The 25,623-nt window shown below is 34.3% G+C and overlaps 1 long non-coding RNA gene across 3 annotated transcripts; it reads left to right on the forward strand.

The window, feature by feature from the left end:
- Positions 1-17,392: 17,392 nt before the first annotated feature.
- LOC131548468 (uncharacterized) lies at positions 17,393-24,903 on the forward strand. Of its 3 annotated transcripts, none has more exons than XR_009273159.1 (4): positions 17,393-17,525; positions 17,765-17,973; positions 19,306-19,421; positions 24,200-24,903. It is a non-coding gene; the product is annotated as an uncharacterized LOC131548468 (long non-coding RNA). The 3 variants fall into 3 exon arrangements; XR_009273158.1 differs by lacking the exon at positions 24,200-24,903 and adding an exon at positions 20,181-21,600 and having other exon boundaries at positions 19,261-19,421; XR_009273157.1 differs by lacking the exon at positions 24,200-24,903 and adding an exon at positions 20,181-21,600.
- The last annotated feature ends 720 nt before the right edge of the window (positions 24,904-25,623 follow it).

The raw sequence follows: 25,623 nt of genomic DNA on the forward strand, positions 1-25,623 counted from the left end.
TTAACACTGAAGTGCTACCTATTGCAATATAATATAGTCACTCAATAGCAACGCTCTCCCACATATTTTGCTATTCTCACTGTGCTTATTTCCATTGTTGGTATAAGTGGCAATGGGTGGTAATAGACAAGAAATGTACAGTTTTTACCATTGTGCTGATAACGTTGAACCACTGTAGGGAATCCACCCTTACATTATGATGAGACACTTTCCAGTTAAATGACAGATGACAAACTTTAAGGTTTGCATGCATGCCAAATTCATTAGCATAAATGCAAATTTAAGTGAAATTCATGTGAAAATGTTCTCTTATAACACTTTCTATACAATAAAACACTTTTTGTATTTGTCCAAAATAAACAATTACTCATGCAATCACCCAGAGTTCGTTGTAGTCCTTTCATCGAATCAGTAGGACTTCGTCCATTTCTTGTGATTATTCCTAGTAAGCGCTGACAAGTATCGCTAGTTAGTACAGAGCAGCTGGTGAGGTGAGTACAAGTTTTTAAGGCATTATTTGATCTGTAAAACTGAAGTGTGATTTAAAACATATAAACATCATTGACATATAAGTGACTGCATATTTAAATATTTGAAATAAATGTATGAAGTAAAGTTTATTTAAATATAATTTTCATTGTTTAATAAAATTGAATAGTTGCCTTTGTCAAATTGCTTATTTTCCATACATGTAAGCAATGTTCCTTCTAATTTTTTTTCTTGCTGAGCAAACCTTTTCTCTATTGGTTGGACATTTCAGCAAAATCATTCTTTATACCTTTATATCTGTACAGCGCACACACAAAAAGTGCATAACTTTAATGTGCTATATTTATATTTGATTGACTCTTTTTAGAGTTCTCTCATTTCAGGTTACCTGAGAAACCTTTTTTTTTACAGTACTGTGCCACCAAGAAATTCTAATAAAAATAATTTAAAAAACCTCACAAAGAACAGTTCAATTCTTTATAATAATGTAATGTAATGTAATGTAATGTAATATAATATATAGCTAATATGAAAAAAAAAATGAAGCAGAATTACCTTTATTAGATCAACTATTTATTAGGCTAATAATATAATGTAATTTATAAAATAAAAACAAAAACAAATATATATATATATATATATATATATATATATTTATTTGTAATAAATATTTATTACAAAAGAGTAGAGTTTGCACACTACTACACCTGTAAATGTTTAAGAGTTTTGTTACCGTTCTGTGCCCATCCGCTATTTCCAGCACTTAATCAAGCCACTCTTCTTTAAAACATGATTAAGTTTTATTTTACATGTCATTGCGTTTGCGTTGGCTCTCGTGTTGAGCTATTTTGTCCGCAACCATTAATGAATTTGATTTCTACAGCGACTGATTTGATCTTTCTATGAAACCTGTAAACCGGTTCTAACTCTTTCACGAGTTTGTGTGCCCATATAATCTTAGCATTAGTGGTAAACGGATTTGGCATGATATCTGCAATGGAGGGCTCAGAGAGACTATTCTACTCGAACTCCGAAAGTCCCCTATAGACAGAAGGATTAATTAAATAAATATGCATAAAGGGGGAGATAGGGAGGTGGAAGGATGCCGAAAGAACTAACAACGGATGTTTTTGTGTTTTTTCTCTCTATTGTTGATGTATTTTCAGTGATCGTCAAAGCTTAACATTGCCGTGATGGAATACTGATGCTTGATTAACTTTTTAGGTTGCTGTCAGCTTAGAAAAAGGTTGTGATATTTCACTAAAAATGGCATGTGGTTTCTATGCTGAATTCATGAAGAAAAATAAAAAAATGTAATTTAAAGGTTGCATTTGTGAATATAAAAAAGCAAGTTTTATTTTACTCTCCCTTATCACAGTGATTTAGTCATGTTGGTGTTTTTCTATGTTATGGTGCGATAACTCAAAAGCAAAGTGCATGATGTATAAACATTGTTTTAAATATAAAATGCAAAAAGTTACATTTTATCATTATTGTAATGTTCTTTAAACCTTCAGATCACTTGTAATTAGAATTTTTTATTTTAAATGAGGATTGTGGCTAGATAAAAAAAAAACAAAAAAAGGAACAAAGACACGCACGTTTAGAGGAATTACTAAGAAAACTGACCGCTGCAACAAAACAACTTCCTCCTTTTCATCATGACAGGAAAGTGACCAGGAGACACTTGTTAAATTAAGTTTCCAAATACTTTGCTGTAAATGTAAAATGAACTTTACAGTTATATATTAAGATACACATAACAATAACTAAAACCTTTTGTAACAAGTTCCTCTTTTTCTTCAGAAGAAACTCATCAGTTAAATGACATATAACAGACTTCAATGTTTGCATGCCAAAAGCATTATCATAAATGAAAATGTAAATAAAATGAATGTGAAAATGTTCTCTTATAACACTTTCTGTACTATGAAATGCTATAAAAGTGACCCTGGTCACTTCTGCATGCCTTTTGTAGGATAAACAGTGTGAGTAGTTTATTCGTATTCTTATTATTGAGCTTGATAAGGACAATATAAGTCTAAAATACTGAGAACTTACATGTATTTGACTCATGTGGTGCAAAAGATTTATGACATCATGTCTCACATAATGGCAAAAAGAGCAAACTATTATTCTTAAAGAGGGAAATGTCGAACAGAAAGAGAGAGCAACCATGACAAATTATGAATACTGTCTTTCTCAGAAAAAGCATAAAGCATTAAAAGCTCCCACAGTAAATGTATGATATTTAAGTTTTATTAAAAGCAAGATTATATTCTATGTAACCCAATGAGCCTTATATGAAAAACGGATGCTGGAAGGCAGGATCACATTGAGTTTAATGGTGTATGTCTGCAACAGCGTCTTTCTGTCCCAAAGGCTGCATCAAAAAACTATTTAACTCATTTAAGTTAAAGAACTAGACTTAAAATCATTCAAGCCGTCTAAACTCTTAAAATCCCTTGAACCCTCTGAGCTCTTCTTATCTGTTGCTCTCTCGTGCTCTCGATCACGTGCTGGTTCCGAAACTGAAGCCTCTGGACCCACTCCTCACGTAACCTGAAAGAAAACAACCAGTCTTTATGATAAACGTGCTTTATTGCTGTATGCGCACATGGACTTTACTGTAACAAAAGCTGTCATTTGATGCCACAAGTCATGAAGGTCACACACATACAAAATCCTTCTCAATCGTGATACAAGTGGTTTCGGAGAGTCTCAGCTCAGCAAATAGGTTTCATTTTTATGAACAGTTAAACATTTGCTCATTTGAAATATAAATTACCATTCAAAAGTTATTAAGATGTTTTTAAGGTTTTTGAAACAAGTCTCTTTTGCTCACCGAGGCTTCATTCATTTGATCAAAGATACAGAAAAAAACTGAGTAAAACTGTGAAATATTACTGTGATTTACTGTTTTCTATGTGAATATATGCTAAAATGTAATTTATTCCTGTGATCAAAGCTGAATTTTCAACATCATTACTCCAGTCTTCAGAATCACATGATCCTTCCTTTTTTTTTTTTTTTTTGCTGTTTAACATTTTTGTGGAAATGGAAGAATGTTTATTTCAAATAGAAATATTATATAACATTATAAATGTATTTACTGTCATTTTTTATCAATTTAATGCATCCATGCTGAGAAAAACAAAACAAAAACAAAACTTTTGAATCATAGCGTTTCCACAAAATAGGAAGTTATGTTTTCATCATTGATGATAAAAATAAATGTTTTTATTTTATTTTATTTATTTTTACAGCAGAAAAATAATTAGAAATAATTTTTTTTAAAATAATGCAATATTGCAGAATATAATATTAAATATTTTTATATAGGCTGCATAATAAGAAAACCATTTTAGTTACTTTTTTATTAGCCACTTCTATAATAATCTACTTTGACACTACTGTAAATTCTGATTTACATTTACCCCGGTTCAAAGTATAGCTTCTCCAACATTGCTCAGATTTGGATCTGAGTATTAATAAACCCTTGGATTTGCTTTGAAGCCTGTTGCGGTTCATCTGTATGAACAATGTATTCATTACACACTTAGAAGGCCATCCTTGTCTCTACAGCTGTTTCTACTGAAACACACTGCCTTTGATTCGAACAAGGTCCAAAGCCTGGAGATTTGTACCAGTGTATGTGCTAATCCACATGACCTTCCTGAAGGAAACACTAGAGGGCAGCAGAAACAAGCAATAGAAGCCTGTCTGGATTTACCCTTTAACCCCTGGACTCTCATTGGGGATGCTTTTCATTTCCAAAAGACAGAACTGTTTATGGATCCGAAACTAGGTCAGAAAAACAATTATGAGTTTTTCCGTTTCCTCCCATGAGGTTCATTCCAGCAAGTTAGATTTTGTGACTCAAGGTCGTTTATCAAAATCATCTTTTCATTTCAGTTTATTTGACCTAATCTTTCTTTGCAATTACCGCCCTGGAAAATAAGCTTGAAAAGTGACAAATGGAAAGAAAAGCAACACAATGGATGAAGTTATTCTGTAGCAGCAGTTATCAAAGAAGAGATCTGACTCTCTGTGATAGACATATACACACTTGGATAAAGCGCTGTTCTTCATTCTCGAGTCTTCATTTCCCATCCTCTGACCGTGGCTTTCGATCTTCTCTTCCCAATACTTCTTCAGCCCGTATTTATCATGAACACGTGCCAAATTTATCATCTGAAACAATGAAAGCAGAACATCTCGGGGTGACGGATAGCTGTGCATCAGTGCTTGTGGTATTCCTCCCAACTATAACCAATCGTCATCTTTCATGGGAGCATGCAATATCTGTAGATCCTTATTATACATGGACAAACCATTTTTTACAGGGAATGATTGTATTCCACGCAAACTAAGACAAACTGCACTTGACACATAATTCATAATCAAGATAAATGAGAACATTTCCAAGACACTTTGCATTAAATGTTAGATGTTCCCCAGCGTGCATGCAGCACGATTTCACTTTCACTTCTGGGAACTTCCTACTTACAAGTTCAGAAACTGTTTGACATTTTAACAATAACATGAAGAGCAAATGATGCACATTAGTATTTTCTGACAAGCATGATCTCTATTCTTCTTCATCAAAATGCATGCAAATGACATTATCCAGTCTACAATCACAATTAGGTTTTATTACAGTCAGTGCCAGTTAACTTCCAGTCTGATTCTGCAAAGAAAATCCACTAGCTTCCACACTGTAAAAAGTGAAAGTTGACTTAACTTAAAAAAAACTGAGGAAACCCATTGCCTTAAAATTATTAAGTACATAATAATTAAAAAAAAAAAAGTTAAGTGAAATTGACAATTCAATTAACTTATTTTTTAATTATCATTTACTTAAAAATGTTAAGGCAACAGGTTTCCTCAATTTTTTTAAGTTAAGTCAACTTATCACTTTTTACAGTGCAAAATCCAAGTTTAGGTTATAAAAATGTTGTGGAAACATTGTTTTGAAATGCTTTTAGAATGTTGAAATGTCCAGTTTTCTTTCATGAATAGAATGGTATTTAAAGTTACAAAAACATTTTTACAACATTCTACTAACTTTATTTTCCCCAAAATGCAAGGTTATTTCAACGTTTTTATTTATTTAATTATTTATTTTTCTAAGAACATTGAATTGTCTAGTTTTCTTGTCATGGTTAGAACATTATTGAACAATTATTTTAATATTCCAACTTTATTTTTACCCAAAATATATCTTTATTTGAATTTTTCATTTTTAATATTCCAAGAATGTTGAATTGTCCAGTTTCTTTGTCCTGATTAGAACATTATCTAAAGGTTACAAAAACGTTTCTAACATTATTTTCACACAAATTGTAAGTTTTCCAAAATATAACATTATTTGAATTTTCATTTCTAATATGCTAAGAATGTAAAAATTTATCATCGCGACAATGCTGTATTTAAAGGCTACAAAAACTTTTTTCAACATTCTTTTTCATTTTTATTTGAAAGTTTCTTTTTATTATTCTAAGAATATTGATTTGTCCAGTTTCCTTTTTATGATTATAACATTATTTAAAGGTTACACAAACGTTTTTATAACATTCTACTATCTTTATTTTCATCCAAAATGTAACGTTATTTGAATGTTTGTTTTTAATATTATATATATAGATATAATTATGCATAAATATATATAACATTAAAGTGTCCATTTTTTTGTGATTTTAACATTATTTAAAGGTTATGTAAATGTTTCTTACAATGCTTATCAATCAAAGAATGTTGATTTGAGAATGTTTTCTCAACATTATGAGAACATATATCAAATATTAATAAACCTATATAAAATACATATTAATAAATATATGAACGTTCCATAAACATTACTTCAAGAAAGTTTTGTCCCAACATTTATATAACCTTTAAAAAATAGTGAAAGTTGTGAGAATTTTCTCTGTGAGGAAGTACCTTTTGACCTTTTGTGCATGCGTTGACCAATTAACCTCCAAACGAGCTCCAGTCCTGCACTTTTTTGTCAAGAGAAAACATCAAAATACCAAGGAACATTCAGAAAGAAACATTAGCGGTGAAGGACCAAACTGAACGGCGACTCACAGAAGATGAAGTGTGGTGCTCAGGTACAGGCCGGCCTGTGGGCGATCTGGCAGTTTCTCTTCCCTTTGATCTCATCATCGTTTATTTCTGGAGCAAAAACACAAAAGACAAATGGGGCTCTGACCCGCAGTATCGGTGTGTTTAAGCCAAGAGGAATGCCACCGTTCCCATTGGAGTCGGCAACTTACCACAGCAAACCACTGCTGGACTTACAGGGTTTAGAGAGGAAAGCAGGCCGGTCACTCTCATCAGTGTCTTCAGTAGGAAACTACGAACAAAATGCACCATTGTGATCATAATTACCACGTCAGGGTCAAAAATACTTCTGTGTGGCTTAACTTTGTGATGCCATGGGTTTGATAAACATATACTAAAACGATTTAAGTAATTACATGACATTCAGTTCACTTAAATTTGTAAAATGGTCAACTTTTTTTTCTGTTCAGTGTTATTTTAGTATAAGTGAGATACTTTTATAATTTTTATTAATATTTTGAATTAGTTTTTATTTTTTTGTTTTCATTTTAATTTGTTAAATTATTTAACATTTCGCCACAACTTTGTTACATTACATTGAATTCAAGTAAATTTGTAATTTTTTTTCTGTTGGATTTAGTGATGTTTTTGTATGACTGAGATACTATTATAGGTTTAATCAATATTTTTAATTAGCTTTCATTTTTATATTGTCGGTTTTAATTTTAGTTAAAGTTTTAGTAATTTTGTTGTTTTTATTAGTTTATTTTTTAAATGTCTATATCATGTTTATTCATTTTAATTGACATTTTTAAAGTTAATTTTGTACATCAAACAAGTATTTTCTAAATGAAAATGAGAAATGTTGCCTTTATTTTATTATACACCTAGATTTTATTTCAGTTAGTTTATTTTCTAAGCAACAACATTTTTCATTTTGTTGGCTTTGCCTGAAACTGGCATGTATTTCTCAGCGTGGATTGGGAAGTATATTTTTGTGTTTTTGAGCAAAGGGAAACACTTGTTAGTATTTAATGATCAGTCATGTTGGAGATCTAAAATGGTTTGTCTTCTATTGTTTTTGTAGTCGTTAGCAGCTGTAATAAAAAGTATGATGCATGTTGCTTCATTTAATGAGAAATTGCTTGGTTAATATTGCAGTTATCAATTGCTTTTCACTTGCTGCCTCTCGTACATTATACTTAGGAATACATTTTTTTTTGTCCAGCATGAAAATATAGCTTATTTTTTTAAATATCTTTTTTAAAGATATATTGGATCAACAAAAGTGAATCATTTTCAGGTAAAACTAACAGAATTATACGATATTGATCTCATTTAATTATTTTTACTTTTACTTTTAAATTGGACTTTTTGATGACGGATGCCTTTTTAAATATTTGTTTTGGGACATTTTTGTGTTTGCAAAGTAAGATGTAAAACCTGGGAAAATGAAAATATGCCCTAGATGCTTCCTTGCTCATTTGACCTCTTCTGACCTTTGTCTGGGTTCACACATCATGTTTAATTTGAGCAAATGAAAATGACTACAGCATATTCTCAGCTTACAAAAATACGTTCTAAGAACTTTTGCTAACATTCCTATTATTAAAAACATTATTTCTGGAAATTAGAAACATCCACTTTTTAAAAATGTTTAAAACATTTTTATTTAAATGTTAAGAAAACATTCCATTGTATCATTTTGCAAACATTATGGCAATGTTCATTTTGAATGTTCTCTGAACAAGTAGTTATACAGTATATACATTTTAGATGAACATCCAACTTGTTATATTAATCTAGCAATATCTCATCCAGATCTGTGTATGTGCTCGTATATTAACCATCAAAGCCTTTTTATGACATCCACCTTCCTTTTGCTCCATTATTTATAGTTATATGGTAAAAGAAATCCTCAGTAATTGTGCTGGAGACACATTCATCATTACTGCTGTAACTTTTGTCTATGCTAAATATGCTCCCATGTATCCGTAAGCGTCAGGCAGCGAGGGAGTGTGTTTAATAAGCGCTGTCATTTTCTCATTTGTCTGTGTGTAGTCACTCTGTAAGCATGACAAAACTGTGCTTTGATATTCTGGGCAGCTGCCTGCTGGGATTTGTGGGCCAGTCGTCTGGCTGAGAGATGTGTTGTGTTGAGCCAGCCTGACGTGCCGTGAGGATTTGTCAGTCTGTGTGTGAATACACAAGAGCAAAACACGGTACACCTGCCTCTGGGCCTTTCACAAAAAACACTGAGCTAAAGGTCACAGTTGATTCAGATGCACTTAAAAATACATAAATCAATATAAATATCAAAGCTACTCATAGTCACAATGGCATGCACTACACAAAAGTCCTTTCAAAACTCTTTTACTTAGTTTTTTGTCTACTTAAAGTTTTTTTCCTCAGAAAGGCATTTTGTCAGCTGAACAGTCGGTATCTTTTCAAGCAATAATACAATTTATTGAATGTTTAGTCCCTCACAGCCTCGTTTTCATTCCTGTCACAAACGAAATATGGACTTACCCTGTCTAAGGTCTATTTTGAGGTAATCTTCCTCATATAGTCAAACAGCATGTCTTAAGTTACAGGAGCTATAAATACTATTAAAGTCTTTTAAAGTGTTTTAATGCGCATTTTAAAGTATAAAGAAACAAGTGATGGAAACGCCAAATTTCGAGAAAAACAAAACAAAACTTAATTTGCAAACATTTTTACGTTCGCTTAAGGTGGTTTTTGACTTGTGTGAAAAAGGATTCATGCGAATAATGGAAGATGGAAATGTATTTGCTGAATAAATTCGTCCATGCGCATCAAAAAACAGCATAACCTGACAAACCAACAGACCAATCTCATTCCACAGCATCTGAAATACAGAGTTCTGGCATAAAACTCTAGATGGCGCAGTCCAATAGGTCTAACTCAATCTGACCTAATGACATTATCACATGGCATAGCTGATTGGTTCTCTCCTGTATCGGTAGCCAATGAGCTCTCTGCTCAACATTCAAATATATGACTAGTGCTTGTTGTAGCAGTTTGTAGCGTGCTTCAGAAACCCTCCACCTTCCCCAGCTCCACCTGTATAGATCTGCTACGAGGTGATTCATGTATGCTACAGGGCAGAGTTCCTCAAATCTTTCCCTGGAGGGCCAATCTGCTGCAGAGTTTAGCTCCAACCCTGATCAAACTCACCTACCTGTGATTTTCTAATGATCTTGAAGACACTGATTAGCATGCTCAGGTGTGTTTGATTAGGGTTAGAGCTAAACTCTGCAGGAAAGTGGATCTCGTGGGCCAGATTTGAGGATCCCTGCTATAGGGGGTTATTTCATGTACGTTATATTTGCAGCAGCAGAATTTCTTTCATGCTCACAGCAGCATGTTGTGGATGTATTGGCAGTAGCAAGTCTCGGTACTTGCTGTGCCAAAGCAGCAGCAGCGTAGCAGATCTATTCCATCAAGACGAAATACATTAACATTGCCATGTACATTACCATGCCAATCCCTCCGAGAGTTGTCATGACAGAAATGTTGTTATGGTCCTTTGGAAATGTCCGAGCCAAAGGCAGTCAAATCTGACTCCTGCAGCTAGTGTTGGATGCGCTATTGAAAAGTCAAAAACTTTTAAATGTTACCTGCATTGATTTCCACCCCAGGGGTAAAAGCTTGAAATATTGCATAAATTACATTTGACCGAAATGCTTGCATTTAAATGTTTTGCATTCTTCCCATGATAAAACTGCGCTGTTTACGATCAATGTGCATACCAGTGACTGTAAAATATGTATTTTAGGTGGAAATTACATATTTTGAATTACTTGGCTACTTTGGGCTGTTTTGACTGGCCATTGGGCCAGTTTTTTCACGGAGACCTGGCACCCTTGGCTGTATGGAACAGAGCAGACGCTTTGAGTTCAGAATTGTAGCGTAGCCTATGTCTTCCAGCTGAATGAAATGATTTTTGTTTCTAAAAAAAAAGCAAAACGACAGTGTGGGCTGTAATTTAACTGGTGTACGACCAAACACTGTGTGACACCGACTACCCCATAGCAAGCCTAGTGTTTATGTAACTCCATCATTCTTGTTTTATGCACCAAATCATGGCATGGCGGGACCCGTGCTATATATTTTTTACCTGCTCCTGTGAGATTTGCGTTGGGTAACATTTAAACAATTTTTATATGTCCTTACTGAAAATCACATGTGAAATATGTGAAAAACATATGAAATTCACACGAAACATGTGATTTTGGAACATTTTCATGGTGTAAATGTGTGAAACCCATGTGAACACGTGCAATATGTTATATGTCATATGGGTTTCACATATTTCACATGTGATATTAACATGTGAAGTTCATGTGTTTTTTTCTGTAAGGGTCAACATTAAACTAAAACATTAAAATAATAATAATAATAATAATAATAATAAAATAAAATAAAAATTTTATAACTTTGAGAGAACCTATATATATACTATTAATATTGCTTATAATTAGTGATGTATAGTTATAAGCAATTGCTCAGGAAACAGTGCTTGTAATGTCACTGGATGAAATTTGTGGAAGCTCTGCACTGCCGTAAACACTTGCGGTGTGCGTATTAAGAGCAGCTCTTCAGAGAGCCTGCAATATCTTCACCATTAAAAAGCTCTGATGAAGCATCAGGTTTGAACCCAGATATCTGTACGAGCCGTAAACTGGAATAGACAAGCAGCTCTAGGGCATCTCCGCCTTACCGCAGGACTCATGTGCTGTAAGGGCATAGCTGAGGGTTTATGATGTGTGGGAATTTCATTACGCTCCAATAAAACATGACGCTGCCACAGAGGGCAGTGAAGGGGGTCCTGCAAGACCCACACGCTCACACAATATGAGATGTCCCAGCTCCCAAAAACACAAACTCACACTGACAGATCCCAGATTCCTCACTGACGTCTGGCAGGAGAACAGTCAGAATGACTTGTCAGCAGCGCAGGGATTTACGCCTGGACTTATTGAAGTGATAAACAGTCCTCGTGTTAATTTTACAGGAATACTTGCAGGATATGCAGCTGACTGTGAGATATGAGATGTCAAATGAATCATTACGGATCAAACCGAGATCTAAGATACAGTGACTAACGAGTGGTTTGTGAATAAAAATGTGTGAATTTCTTTTCCTATAAAATGACAGCAAGATCAAACAAATACCCCAGCTTCATTATTTGAAGAAAACATGGTGGTTTATCATTTCAAATTTGTGCTTGTGAAATGTTTTGCTTGAAAAATGTATTTGCGCATCATCTCTACACTTGCTTTTATATTTTATCTAATGCAATTATTGCATTTCTTGTATAAATGTTATACTGCACTGTATATTTGCTGAATGAAATCCAATACTTGTTTCTTACTAATTTTGGGTGCTGATTCCAAAAATAGTGCCTGTTTTGCATGAGAACATCATTCTTTTTCACAAAATATGATGTTTATTAGAATTTTTGCTTTCATAGCATTTGTAATGTGAAGAAATCTTGCATTTTATGAGCGGAAATACATACAAAGACACGATTTTCACATGTATTAATCATTCTGAAGACAATTATTTTATGCCTAATCCAACTTTTTCCACTCCTTTTCAGATTTATATATCCCTATATATAAAGTTGAAAAATGTTATTTCTTTTGTTAAAAATTTGTACAGTTTTAATTGATATTTTCATCATCAAATTTGGTAATATGTGACCCTGGACCACAAAACCAGTCATAAGGGTCAATTTTTCGAAATTGAGATTTCTACATCATCTGAAAGCTGAATAAATATGCTTTCCATTGATGTATGATTTGTTAGGATCGGACAATATTTGGCTGAGATACAACTATTTGAAAATCTGGAATCTGAGGGTGCAAAAAAAATCGAAATGTTGAGAAAATCGCCTTTAAAGTTGTCCAAATGAAGTTCTTAGCAATGCATATTACTAATCAAAAATTAAGTTTTGATATATTTACAGTAGGAAATTTACAAAATATCTTCATGGAACATGATCTTTACTTAATGTCCTAATGATTTTTGGCATAAAAGAAAAATGAATAATTTTGACCCATACAATGTATTTTTGGCTATTGCTACAAATATACCCCAGCGACTTAAGACTGGTTTTGTGGTCCAGGGTCACATATTAGGACTTTTTCCAGACTTTTTAAAGATCAGACCTGTGTTATATGTGCATCTTCATGACCTCATATTACTAGACTAGTTTTGCTTTTTATTTGTTCATTTAATTTTAATTTGTCACACTGCAGGACTATTAAAGCAGATTGAACATTAAATAGAAAATGGTTACAAACTGCAACCTGTCATAGCATACAAAAATATATAGTTTGCCTTATAATAATGCTGTATATTAACCAAACATATTTATTTTATTAGTCAACTAGTTTTCATAATGCTTTCATAGAAGAACTATTTTAGAACTTATTTTCCCTAAGTTTTATTTAACTTTTTCCACTATGAAGAATCTGGTTTCATGGATGTTTGAGGTTCTTCACCATCAATGCCAATAAAGAGCCTTTATATTTAAGAGTGTATAAACAGTAACCGTGTAAATAATGGAAATTGCTCCAGAAGAAGGGTTATTAAGCAGCTATCCTGTCGGGAATATCCAAAAGCAAATGTATTCCAAAAGTGTTTGGGGGAAAATGTTTCTCCACGCTCACTGACTAAACCCATCCATCATCAAACCCATGAGCTGTGCTGAATCCGTGTGGACCGGCAGCATCGCTGCCCCTGAAAATGACCTCATGGAAAAATGCCTCCATTGCCCATTACTGCAGAAGCCTCAGGGAACAGAAGCCGCCGCTGCTCAGGAGGTCATTACCAATTTAACTGCGGCTATAGTAAGTCGGATAACAAACCTGAACTATAACCTAAGAATAGTGGACTTTACACAAGCTGATAGACGGAACACAGACATAGATCAAGGCTGTCAGAGGGGCTAATGAGAGCAGAGAGGGCCGGCGGTGAGCGGGATTTCTGGGAATAGTGGGTAAGATGAGGCCGCTGGAGTGATGGATCAGGGAATGGAGAAAAACAGGTTGGTTAGGAGAATGGTGAGATCATCAGAGGGAGAGAAAGGCCGAGAGTTTACTATCATCAGGTCAGAAACAGGTGCAAATGAAGGAAACGGAGTTCATCGGTGTGTCGGATCAGGACTGATCAGTTTAATCAGGTGCATTGATGAGGCTTTGTGTGGAAGATTGCTGTCTCTCTCTCTTATTACTTCTTTCCTGCTTCACTGAATCCATTATTTTGAGGAAAAATAGGAATATGAAAAGTAATTAAATAGGTTTGGGTCACAAAAGGTCAACGTGAACGTGTATTCAGTGAACTACATCTTATAATGGTGGAAGTTTTTGTAGAAGTTGATTTAAAAAAATATCCGTTCTGAGAAACATTCACTAAAGTCAATGTGAAAAATGAAAAATATATGAAGAACTTTGGATTTGTTTTATGATTTTGTTTTTGTTTTATTGAATATTATTACAATTTAAAATAAATGTTTTCTATATGAATATATTGTAAAACGTAATTTATTCCTGTGACGTAAAGCTGAATTTTCAGTATCATTACTCCAGTCTTCAGTGTCATGAGATCCTTTAGAAATCATTATGCTGATTTGCTGCTCAAGAAATATTTCTGATTATTATAAATGTTGAAAAGCGTTCATATTCTTGTGGAAACTGTGATTCTGTCATGAATAGAATGTTCAAAAGAACAGCATTTATTTGAAATAGACATCTTTTGTAACATTATAATGCGTCCTTGATTAAAGTAGTTTCAAATTTATTTTTGAAAAACCTTACTGACCCCAAACTTTTGAATGTTGTAAGAAATTGCATTTTAAGCTCTTTTAATTTTCACAAAAACCTTTTTTTAAAATTATTTTTCTTTTAATTACACACCTATCAGACACCAGTGTATAGTACTGATTGTTGAAGTGCTTTGGTATATGAAACCTCTCTTAAACAGCAGGGGGTGAAGTTGAGCCTTTCAAATGTGTTATTACTCATTCAGTCTTATATCAAAAATACTACCAGAGCAATTACAGTAAGACATATCTTTTTATAGCTGAAACTGTTAATTTGCACATTTTGGAAAAGGTAATTTGGGGAAGGTTATATTAATCTGCACAAATCAAGTCTTCATATTTTATTGTAATTGATTTCATTGGAGATATCTAATTGGGCATAAAACTGTCACAAAGCTTGATGGTACAACCTCGGCCTACCACTAAAAAAAATATATCGATTTTAATTAATGCTCCTGCAGCTCTTTAGTGAATGTTTCTGCAGCAGACCTGAGGAATCATTATGCATGTTTAGAGGATTTAGGCCAGGCGTTTGACAGGTTATATTGCCTGGAATTATTCAAGCATCTCTGAACCGGCTGAATCATCCTCAAACCTGAAAGTAGTTTGGAAAAGTATTTTGCTGGAATTTCTCCCTTGAGAGTTTCATATGACAGTAAGAGCTGCTGTCAAACACATCACACTGTTGAACATGCGGCTCTGGAAGCAACTGTGTTACGGAGCAGCAAATCTGTCCTGCACTCCTGTTCATTTTTCAATTTTGTTGTGCTTGTTGTGACACGCTTAGAGACGGTAGAGTGATCGCAAGATAAAGAAACGCCAATCACTGTCCATCTTCCTCGCTTCCATTGTGCTATAAAAAACCAGCAGAGATTTCATGCCCATTTAAACTAACAGCTCCCACTGTATCCAAAGCCGCAGAAACTTTGCTGCAGTTTTTAAATTTTTTTTATTACATTTTGGTTCCAGCAGACATTCAGAAATATGCTCTGGTCAAGCTCAGACACTTTATTAATTATAACTTTAATTAATTCAACTTTTACTTTAATTACACAATGACAAGAAAATGAACTTGTTGGAAATAAAGAGCCATAGTTAGTCATTGCTCATATGGTTCATTAGTCAATGCATTAATGTTTCTTTTTCTGCAGGTCACATCCTTACACCTTCAGGTGGTAACAAAGACCAATGTTTGTGTCACTGAACCGTTCATTCAACCGATTCTTTCAAACAATCAGGAAAGAAATAAGTAGCTGTCTTTATGAACGAGTCAATCCGGTTCGTGGTCTTCTGTCCACTCGCCATCAGAAGTCACCCTTCCATCATATTGATTCTTGCACCACACAGACTGTTGCACGTCTCACTGGACTGCATTTCCCATGATCCATTGCACTGATCACACAGCTGTCACCAATCACACACTCACCTGAGAGCTATTACACACACCATATATAAACACTCAGATCCTGATTTAGTTCGCCGAGTATTGTTCTGCATTTAGCACTCTCCAAGTGTTAGCTGCCTTACCGATCCATTCTGTGTTTATGTTTAGCTCCGAGTATTGCAGTATTAAAGACCCACACTTGCCCTAGGATTACTGTGTCTTGCCTATGCCATACTTGTTTGCTGTTGTTCGACCCTGCCTGTGTTTATGAATAAAAGCCTTGCAAATGGATCCGCACGTCTCACGTCTCGTTGGCTCCGTAACAGCTACAGATGGCGATCAACGAGAGTGGCTGCTTGCAGTAGTTGGGGCGGAGTTGAAAAGCCGGACACTTTCTGCTCCCCTTAGTGACGCTCATGCAGTGCTTGCATACTCTTATCACAGATGAAGGGAATAAAATGCAGTATTTGTCAAATACACAGATGTTTCAGAAACGTTTTCATGAGCAACAGAAACACTTTTTATATACTGCTTAATACAGAGCCCTCTGTTCAAGAATAAAGTTCAACATAATCATATACTATTTAAATACTAATAAAGTGGGGGTACATATGCTTTTATCAGTGTTTTTGATAAACAGGACTCAATATAATATTGCAACTACAGTAAAAAAGCTTTTACTGTTCAAAAAAACACAGATTTGTGAGCAGTATTGGAATTGAAGATGTTAGAAACACAGGTCATTGTTGCCATGTGGTGATCTGGCCAATAGTGAAACAGCTGTGTGGTCATCACCGCTCCTGCAGTCGCTCTGGAGAAACTGTGCGCTGCTCTCGAAGCGCTCTCGCGTGGTGAGTCACGTGGTGTCGGCGCCGTCTCAAGTCGGACAAAATTTCTAACTGGCATGCACTGCTTCAAGTCAGCCGCCGATCGGTCTGCGCTCTGCGCAGTGCTGCATAAAGTCGAACGCACCTAACAAATGGCTGCCTTTATGAGTGAGTCACTGAATCGTTCAAACAAAATGATTCATTCAGTAATGCAGCTGCAGTGCGTGGCGCGGAGTCGCGCAAGGATTGGAACTATTTTCATTGGTGGACCAGAAATAGGCAAAGTTTTTGGCAATGTTATGTCTAAAATGTTATTCGATATTTAAAAACAACAACAACTATAAATTATTTTTTTTTTAAAAAAAAACGTTGCCAAGAAAACATGCTTTGTTTTCGATGAAGCAAAAGGAAAAAAAACACCTGAAACAAATCATCACAAATTTCACTGTTGAAGCATAAAAATACACTTCTTTGTTTGTGTAATTCTAATATTGTGGGAAAAAAATATGATACACGTTTAAAAATTGTGATTTAAATATTTTATTCAATAAGTTATCATTTAGAATAATATTTTTATACTTTTTTGCTATTAATTATTAATTAGCTTTAGCCTGCAGTGCAGAGTCCTTGACCAGGCGCACGCACAAAAAGAGTTCATAGCTGAAAAATGATAGAAAATATTCGAAAGTTTTGTTACCTACAATGACTTTGTGTGTGTGTGTGTAAATATGCGCAATCCAGTCCTTTTTGTTGTTGTTGTTGTTGTTTTATAAAATATCTTGTTACGATTTGAGAAACCGCCGCAAATGATTCTGTGCGTGAGTGAACTGTCCGAATGAATCAAACTGAATCGCGAACCATATTCAGACCGGACACAAAACACACGGACAGGGAAAGTGATTCACAGGTCAGTATAAGGTAATCTCCTTTGACATACAATGGTTTATCGGTAGCCTAAAATTTAACTTGGGCTTTGTATTTCACTGTAAAAAGTGTCTAGCGATGCCCTATAAACTTATCTATAGTAAGAAAATGACCCTGGGAATTTTCAATAAAACATAGAGGAAAAGTGACTAAGCAAAAGTGACTTTATTGTTGTCTCATATCCTGTTCTCTTTTTCTTTCTTTTTCTCCGTTCATGTGCAGAGCCGCAAAGACAAGGCACCATGACCTGCGCTTCTGGCTACATCTCTCCTGTATGCTAAACCACAGAGCAGTGCCAAGGGCAGCCGAGCACATCTTCAACAGGACATGTTCTCATTTACACCCGACAGAAACACGATGCCTATCTACAGTCACATTTCATGCCAGCCTCTAGATGGCAGTGTTACATTTCAGGATGACACACCAATACGGTATGTACCGCATACAGACATATGAAACCCACTGAAAACCCCCTCAGATGAAGAATCCCAGCCATGTTAGTGAACTGCTCACTGATTCATAGTGTACTGTAGCCTATAATGCAGTACAAAATCCAGAATATGCGATCTGAAATGATAACTGCGTTATTGTCATATGATGTCATTGTGTTGCATGTTTAATTCAAGGGGTGTCCTCATCCAGTCATCAAAAATTCAATTTTAAATCCAATTCTTCATTTTCGGCAGGAGCAGAATGTGCAGTTGCACATTTCGTCAAAATGAAAAACTAGGGTGCATTTGAATGCATTGCATTGTGTGAAATATAATGTGTGCGCTATTTATCATCAATGCACACAGCCCCATATATTGTAGCAAATGTAGCAATTCAAGTATTCAGTGCATACAGAAAAGTTGCATGCTGTGCACAGTGCATAGACTTAAAACTGCAAAATAGAACAAGTAGTATGGCTAGTATGCTATTCTATACACACCCATTCTGACTTACAAGCTTCATATATGATGATTACTGCACACATTTGGCTCAATTTTTGTTCTCTTTCCTGCATGCTTAAATAAACACATGAATAATTAAATAGAATGTATGCACTGTTCATCATTAATGCACAGCCTTATATATTTTGGCAAATGCAGCAGTTCATTTAGTATTCAATGCGAACAGAAAAGTAGCATACTGTGCACAGACTTAAAACCACAAAATAGTACAAATAGTATGGGAGTATGCTATTCCAGACGCATGCTTCAGAAATGACAATTACTGCTGTTTGTAGACACATTTGGCAAATGTTTTTGTTCTCTTTCTTGCTCAGTGGAACTGTCATTTCTAGACATGGTGTTGAGTTTAAAATCACCAAATGTGGTGTCAGTACCTCTGTATGTGCTGGTTATAACATGCTGTATGGTTCAAGTGATAGAAGTTGTGAATTTCATAGCTCCCGCAGACACGTTTCTCCCTGAGGAGATGTTCTCTTGAGATCCGTGCTGCCTCGAGGTAAGTGGATATTAGGCTCAGACAAAGAGACCAGTGAGGCGACTTTATTGACTGGGTGGAAACAGCCAGGGCTGACCGAGTGATTTGTCTCCAAAAATAGAAGAGACTTGAGTGCAAAAAGCCACCGAAGAATCCCTCTGTGGTTATCAGTAAACCTTTTTATCTATACTTACAGATTGTTAACAACACTAGATTTGGTTTGAAGGAGTGCGTTCAATGCTGTTACCTTTGTTAAGTTTGACAAGTGTTTGATTCTCACAATCTGCCAGGATTTGGGTTGCTAACGGATCTAATGAACCCCGTCTTTGCTGTAGGGAAGGGAAGGGACTGACGAATCGACCAGGTTTGGGGCTGTGAGGATGAGGTGAGATTCTGTGACCTGCAAACTCACACAGAGCGTTAATGACAGATGAGCTTCATCGACTCACAGGTAGTTAGAAAACAACCAGACATCGACTGTGTGTTTGTTTGTTTGTAAACCCATATGAAAGAAAAAACACAAATGAGACTTTAAATAAACAAGTAAATGCATGCATAGATAGATAGATAGATAAAATATATGCATAAAATAGATAGATAGATAGATAGATAGATAGATGATTGATTAAGTTATAAGATAAGTTAATGCATGCATATATAGAGAGAGATAATAAATGCATATATAAATGCATGCATAGATAAATAGCTAGTTTAGATTATTAAATGCATAGATAGATAGATAGATAGATAGATAGATAGATAGATAAATGATTGATTGATTGATTATGCATGCATGCATATATAGAGAGAGATAATAAATGCATATATAAATGCATGCATAGATAAATAGCTAGTTTAGATTATTAAATGAATAGATAGATAGATAGATAGATAGATAGATAAATGATTGATTGATTGATTATGCATGCATGCATATATAGAGAGAGATAATAAATGCATGTATAAATACATGCATAGATAAATAGCTATCTTAGATTATTAAATGCATAGATAGATAGATAGATAGATAGATAGATAGATAGATAGATAGATAGATAGATAGATAGATAGATAGATAGATAGATAGATAGATAGATAGATAGATTTTGGTAGTGCACATCTTTGTGTACATGCTTCTTTCTTATATTTCAAAATATATTTATTAAGGTGTTAAAAATGTTTACCTGCTTTGCCTTGGCCGTTTCTATAGCTGAAAAGTTTACGGATGTTCTTGGAAAATCCGGTGTGGAGGATTTACAGTCTTTGATGAACTGGTTTGTACAGGATTTTCAGTCAAATATGCTGACAGAGGTGAAGTTTATACAGGGCTTCAAATTGTGAAGAAGTTGAGATTACAGAGCTTTCCATGTGTGAGGGATACGTGTCCATCTGGAGCCAGAAGGGGACAATACTTGTCCTGAAGGCTGAAAGCATAAGTAGACCGGACCAGATTTCATCATTTCCACTTGAAATGTTGTTCAGTGTTGAGTTAATTTTACATATTACATATTCAGTGCTGGGTAGATTACTTACAAATTGCAGTCTGTTACTGTTTTCAAATTACATGCTGAAAATTGTTTTCAGTAATGTAATCAAGATTTACTTACTCAGTTTAGGTCATGTATTCTGACTACTTTTGGATTACTGTTAGATTACTTTTGACATAACTTGTTTATAAATTTTAATGGGGTTATTGTTATTTTTAAAAAGAGAATAAAATATATGACCATTAATCAACATCAGAGAACACACAAATATGTTGTAAAATTATTGAAATATTAACCTTATAAACTTTAAGTACACATTTTTAGGTCAAGGGAGTTTGACTGACAAAAAAGTTTGGGAATCCCTGCATCATGGAAAAAGGAATTGTAAATTATGAATAATTTACTGTCATTGTGTGAATAATTTGTAATCATGTGTAATCCATAAAAAAAGTAACTGTAATTTGATTATGAGCATTTTAAAATATAATATAATTATAAGTACTTAATTTCTGGAATCTGATTACGTTATCTAGATTACATGTAATTGGTTGCTTCCCAGCTCTGCACATATCATATTATTAAAGCATCAAAAACAAACCAACAAAGCATCCAAAGCCTCTTTGTAAGCTCAGAGTTAAGGGTTCCCCTGAGCCCTTAGGATATTGTCCGGTTCTTTTGCATCACCACCGATGTGATTCATGATCTAACAGAGTTACTTAATTAAGAAGCCCATAATCCACAGCGTCTAAAGCTCTCTGTGTTCAACACAACTCCAGCCTGGAGGGAAACAAGGTGTTGGGAGTTTAAGACGGAGTGTAATCCCAGAGATGGAGGGAATGATGGATCGCAGGATCAGCGTGTGACTCCCAGAGTAATCAGTCCAGGCCGCTGGTCTTCGCTCTCCTCCAAAGCCCCACACCAATCTCTCAATCACTCCTTTGTCTCACTCCCACTCGCACTGGCTTTCCATCTCTCATGCGCCTGTGAATTTAGTGTTTGGCTTGTGTTTGGTTTGTGTTTTCATGCAAAACCGGACAAAACCCTCAGGACATCCAATAGGTGATTTTTTCTTCTTCAGTAGAACAGTGAAGGTGATTTTAGCTGAAATCGTGGTTCCTGGTGATTCATAAAATGTAAGTCAATGGTTACCGTCACTTTGAGAGTCAAAAAACATATACAGGCAACACAAAATTAACTCATGGTGATATATTGAGGTCTTATGAAGCGAAATGATCGGTCTGTGCAAGAAACTGATCAGTATTTACAGCATTATTAACTGTAATCCAGAGCCTCAGGCAAACGGTCCAGAGTGGCATCTGGTTCACAAATGAATCATTCTTTTGAAACGGTTCTTTTTGGTGAACTATTTGAACCAATTCACCAAATCGGACTGAATCATCTGAATCAGTTTGCAGCTCGAGCAGCACAGATGTACTAGTTACTCAATCAAAACTCACTTTCAGACGCCTGACAGTCACTCCGGCTGGAAATGAACCAAAACAGAACATTCAGTTCTCCAGTTCCTCCAACAGTCACTGAACTCTGATTCACTGAATGCTTTAGACATGTAAAACATCCACATTTCACATCATTATTGTGTGCTTTAATGATATTATTGCTTGTATGTTTCGTCATTGCATGAGTATGTAAACAAACTATAAACTGAACCAGTTCATTGATCGAATTGTCCAAAAGTACCGGTTTGTGGAAAATAATCAAGTTTCCCCGTTTGCCTGAGGCCCTGGATTACAGGTAATAATGTTGTAAATAATGTTCAGTTTCTTGCACAGACCGATCGTTTCACTTCATAAGACCTCAGTATGTTGTTAAGAGCCATGGGTATTAATTTTGTGTTCTCATAAAAGACTTGCATTTTATGAGTCAAGCATCGTTTCAGCTAAAAATCTTCTTTGCTGTTCTGCTGAAGAAAAAAGTCACCTACATATTGGATGGCCAATGTAAATGTAAAATAACAGCAAATTTTCATGTTTGGGTGAACTATCCCTTCAACCTTAAGTCAAGCATATGATCACTATGGCTTAATATGAGTGTAAGTAACAAGCCAGTGTGCAGTTAGCCCTAGCAACCACATAGCAATGCACAAAACCCCATGCAACGCATATTAGACTCTTAAGAAATGTCCAAGCCTAGTTAGTATTCAGTATTAGTCTCTTTTTTTTTTTTTTTTGCAGGCATATCAATCTGCATATCAATCTGTGCAAAAATGTCACATCTTTGGTATTGAATATGAGCGCTGGATTGCGGTGTGTTTAATTTATGGTTCATTATGGCAGTACCGCCTGTCAATTAATTCATCTACAATTGCCCTTCGTGTAATGAGGAAGGTTTGATTCTTATGCAGCACGTCTGTCATCAGGATGGGTTATGGGCACGGTCGTATTAGACATATTTAATTCTGCGAGTCTGCCTTTAAGCAATTAACCGGGTTGGAGGAGAACTAAACTGTGACATCCTTGCTCTGTGAGTTTTCTGAGCTGAATTTTTATCACCTGGCCCAGATGAAGCTCGTCACGCTGGAATGCAGATGGCCTGTAGATCCAAGCTTTCGCTTCCGATTTTACACTGGACATCGAGTGACCAAATACTGATGTGTTTAATGTATAAAAAGGAAAGAAAATGTCCTGAAAATCAAATATTTGAAAAGTGTAAAATGCAGGAATATGTAACATCTAATATTATTATAATATGAATAATATAATGTAATGTTTTATATAATATATTATAACTATTACAACATGAATAATATATTTTATATAAAAGAATTCAGCATTTTTAAATGTATCTTGAATTTTGATGGTTTCATGCATACATTGGCACGAACCATGTTTATTATTGCAAAGAACCCATATTCCATTTAGTAATGTACTTTAAATGCTAAAATGTTATTTTGATGTTAAGTAAACAAAAACAAAATCAAGCATTGAAAATATATTTAAAATATTATGTTTTATGAATATTATATTATTTATTCTAAATATTTTTAATACATGAATAGTTTATAATGCATTTATATTATATATTATAATATACTGTAAATATTATAATATGGATAATATATTTAAATATTAATGTTTAAGATGAAATGTTAGTTTCATGCATATATTGTGGTACAAACTCATATTTAATGTTATAATTAACTTTAAAGGATGATATTTTGGTTTAATGTACAAAAGATTCATATAAAAATATTAATTTATGAATATTTATTTTTATTAATAATAATAATATATTACAATGTATTATTTAGGTTATAAATGAAATATATAATATGAATAGTATTGTAGTATTATTATAATTTTTATTTTATTTTAATATTCATTTTATTTTAAGAATATTTTGGTTTAATGTACAAAAGTTTTAAAAAGTGTCCTACAAATCAGACACTGAAAATATATTACGAATATCTGAAAATGATCAATATATTTTTTTATTATTGAAATGAATAATATATATGATGTATAATATATATAATTTATATATTGTGATCTATTCAAATATATATATATTAAAAAAAATTAGTTTGTTTTAATATGAAATTACTGAACATTTTTAAATGTACCTTGAATTTGGATGGTTTCATGCATTCAACACATTGTGGCTTTTGTTGCATACGAAACCATATTTAACTTCATATTTTATTTTCAGAAAATAAAAGAAAATATTTGTTCTAAGATTAATTATTGATGACTATTTCTCGCCTGTCCGTGACCCATCGGAACAGACCCGCAGCCCATCTGTGGAGGATCAGCGCTGTAGAGGACCGTCCAGGCCTGCCTTCTTACCATATCACCTTCAGATAAGAAGAGAGATCTCGGAACGAGCAGACGAGAGGACACAGCACAGACGCAACGTTTAAACATAGCCACGGGAAATGTGAAGATAGGGGACAGACGGAAAAGAAATAGGAGCGAGAACAAAGGATAAGTGAAGATGAAGGTACAAAGGGTGACTTGGGAGAGAGAGATGATAAAATAAGACAAGGCAATTCCTTTTCTCATGCACCTCTGCAGAAGAGCTCTGAGGTAAACATGTCCTCTGTCTGTGATGTATAGGGCTGTCTGTTGTGTGAGTGTAAGTCAGACAGCACTTTACTGTTAACTCTCCACTCCCTTCCTATTACTGGCGTCCCCCAACCCTTGCAGGAGCCCGAGTCCTGGCCCCTGATGGCCCCTCGCTCTGTTTACCCCATCTACCTCTGTTTACTGCCACACAGAAGAGACATTTGCCACTGTCACACCAGCTTTCCACTGGGACAGGCCTGAGAAACTCGTCAGGACAACAAACACTCCATGCGGTCCAGACTCTTATACCAAACCTTTTCAGTGGAGTGAAAAGTGAGATTCAGAAATTAACTTGCATGTGAGATTGTGTCAGTGTTTGGTGTGTCATAAGAGCTTCATCAACTACACTAATGATCATGTTCTAACTGAGCTTCAGCAGAAGCAAGAAAATCTGAATGTGTACAATGCCGTGTCACATGATCAATGACACTCATTTACTTTATTAAATTTATTTGATTAAAAACATTGATTTGTATCTAGAAATGGTGTACTACTTATTTCTGTTTCATTTTATGGCAAAACAGTGTTTATTTTCAGGAATGAATGAAGGAATTAATAAATAAATATAGGCCCAGTGCATTACATATTAGTTGCATGAATATGATTATAATATGCAAACTATTTTTTGAGAAAAAAAAAAAAAACTGTAGAAAATTATTTTACATAATGGTACTAATTTAGTGATATTTGATTAAAAATGTACATTTTGATCTTAATATTTATTTTTCAGTTTATTGCAAAACTTTTAAGTAAATAAGTAAATAAATAAATAATTCCTGATTTTTGTGTTGTCCTAGTGCATTTTATATTTGCATCAATGTGATTATAATCATTAAAAACTTAAAAAAAGAGAAGAAATTACTAATCATTTCAAATCAAAGTAATCTCATTTTTATGTGCTCCTAGTACATTTTATAATATATGCATCAATATGATTATACTATAATCTTTAAAAACGAAAAAAAAAAAAAATTGTGCTATCAAATGATTAATCGCATCCAAAATAAAAGTTTTTGTTTACATTATATATGTATGTGTGCCGTCTATATTTATTATGTATATATAAAACACACATACAGTATAT

Source organism: Onychostoma macrolepis, chromosome 10 (assembly GCF_012432095.1).
Source record: "Onychostoma macrolepis isolate SWU-2019 chromosome 10, ASM1243209v1, whole genome shotgun sequence".
Taxonomy (NCBI): domain Eukaryota; kingdom Metazoa; phylum Chordata; class Actinopteri; order Cypriniformes; family Cyprinidae; genus Onychostoma; species Onychostoma macrolepis.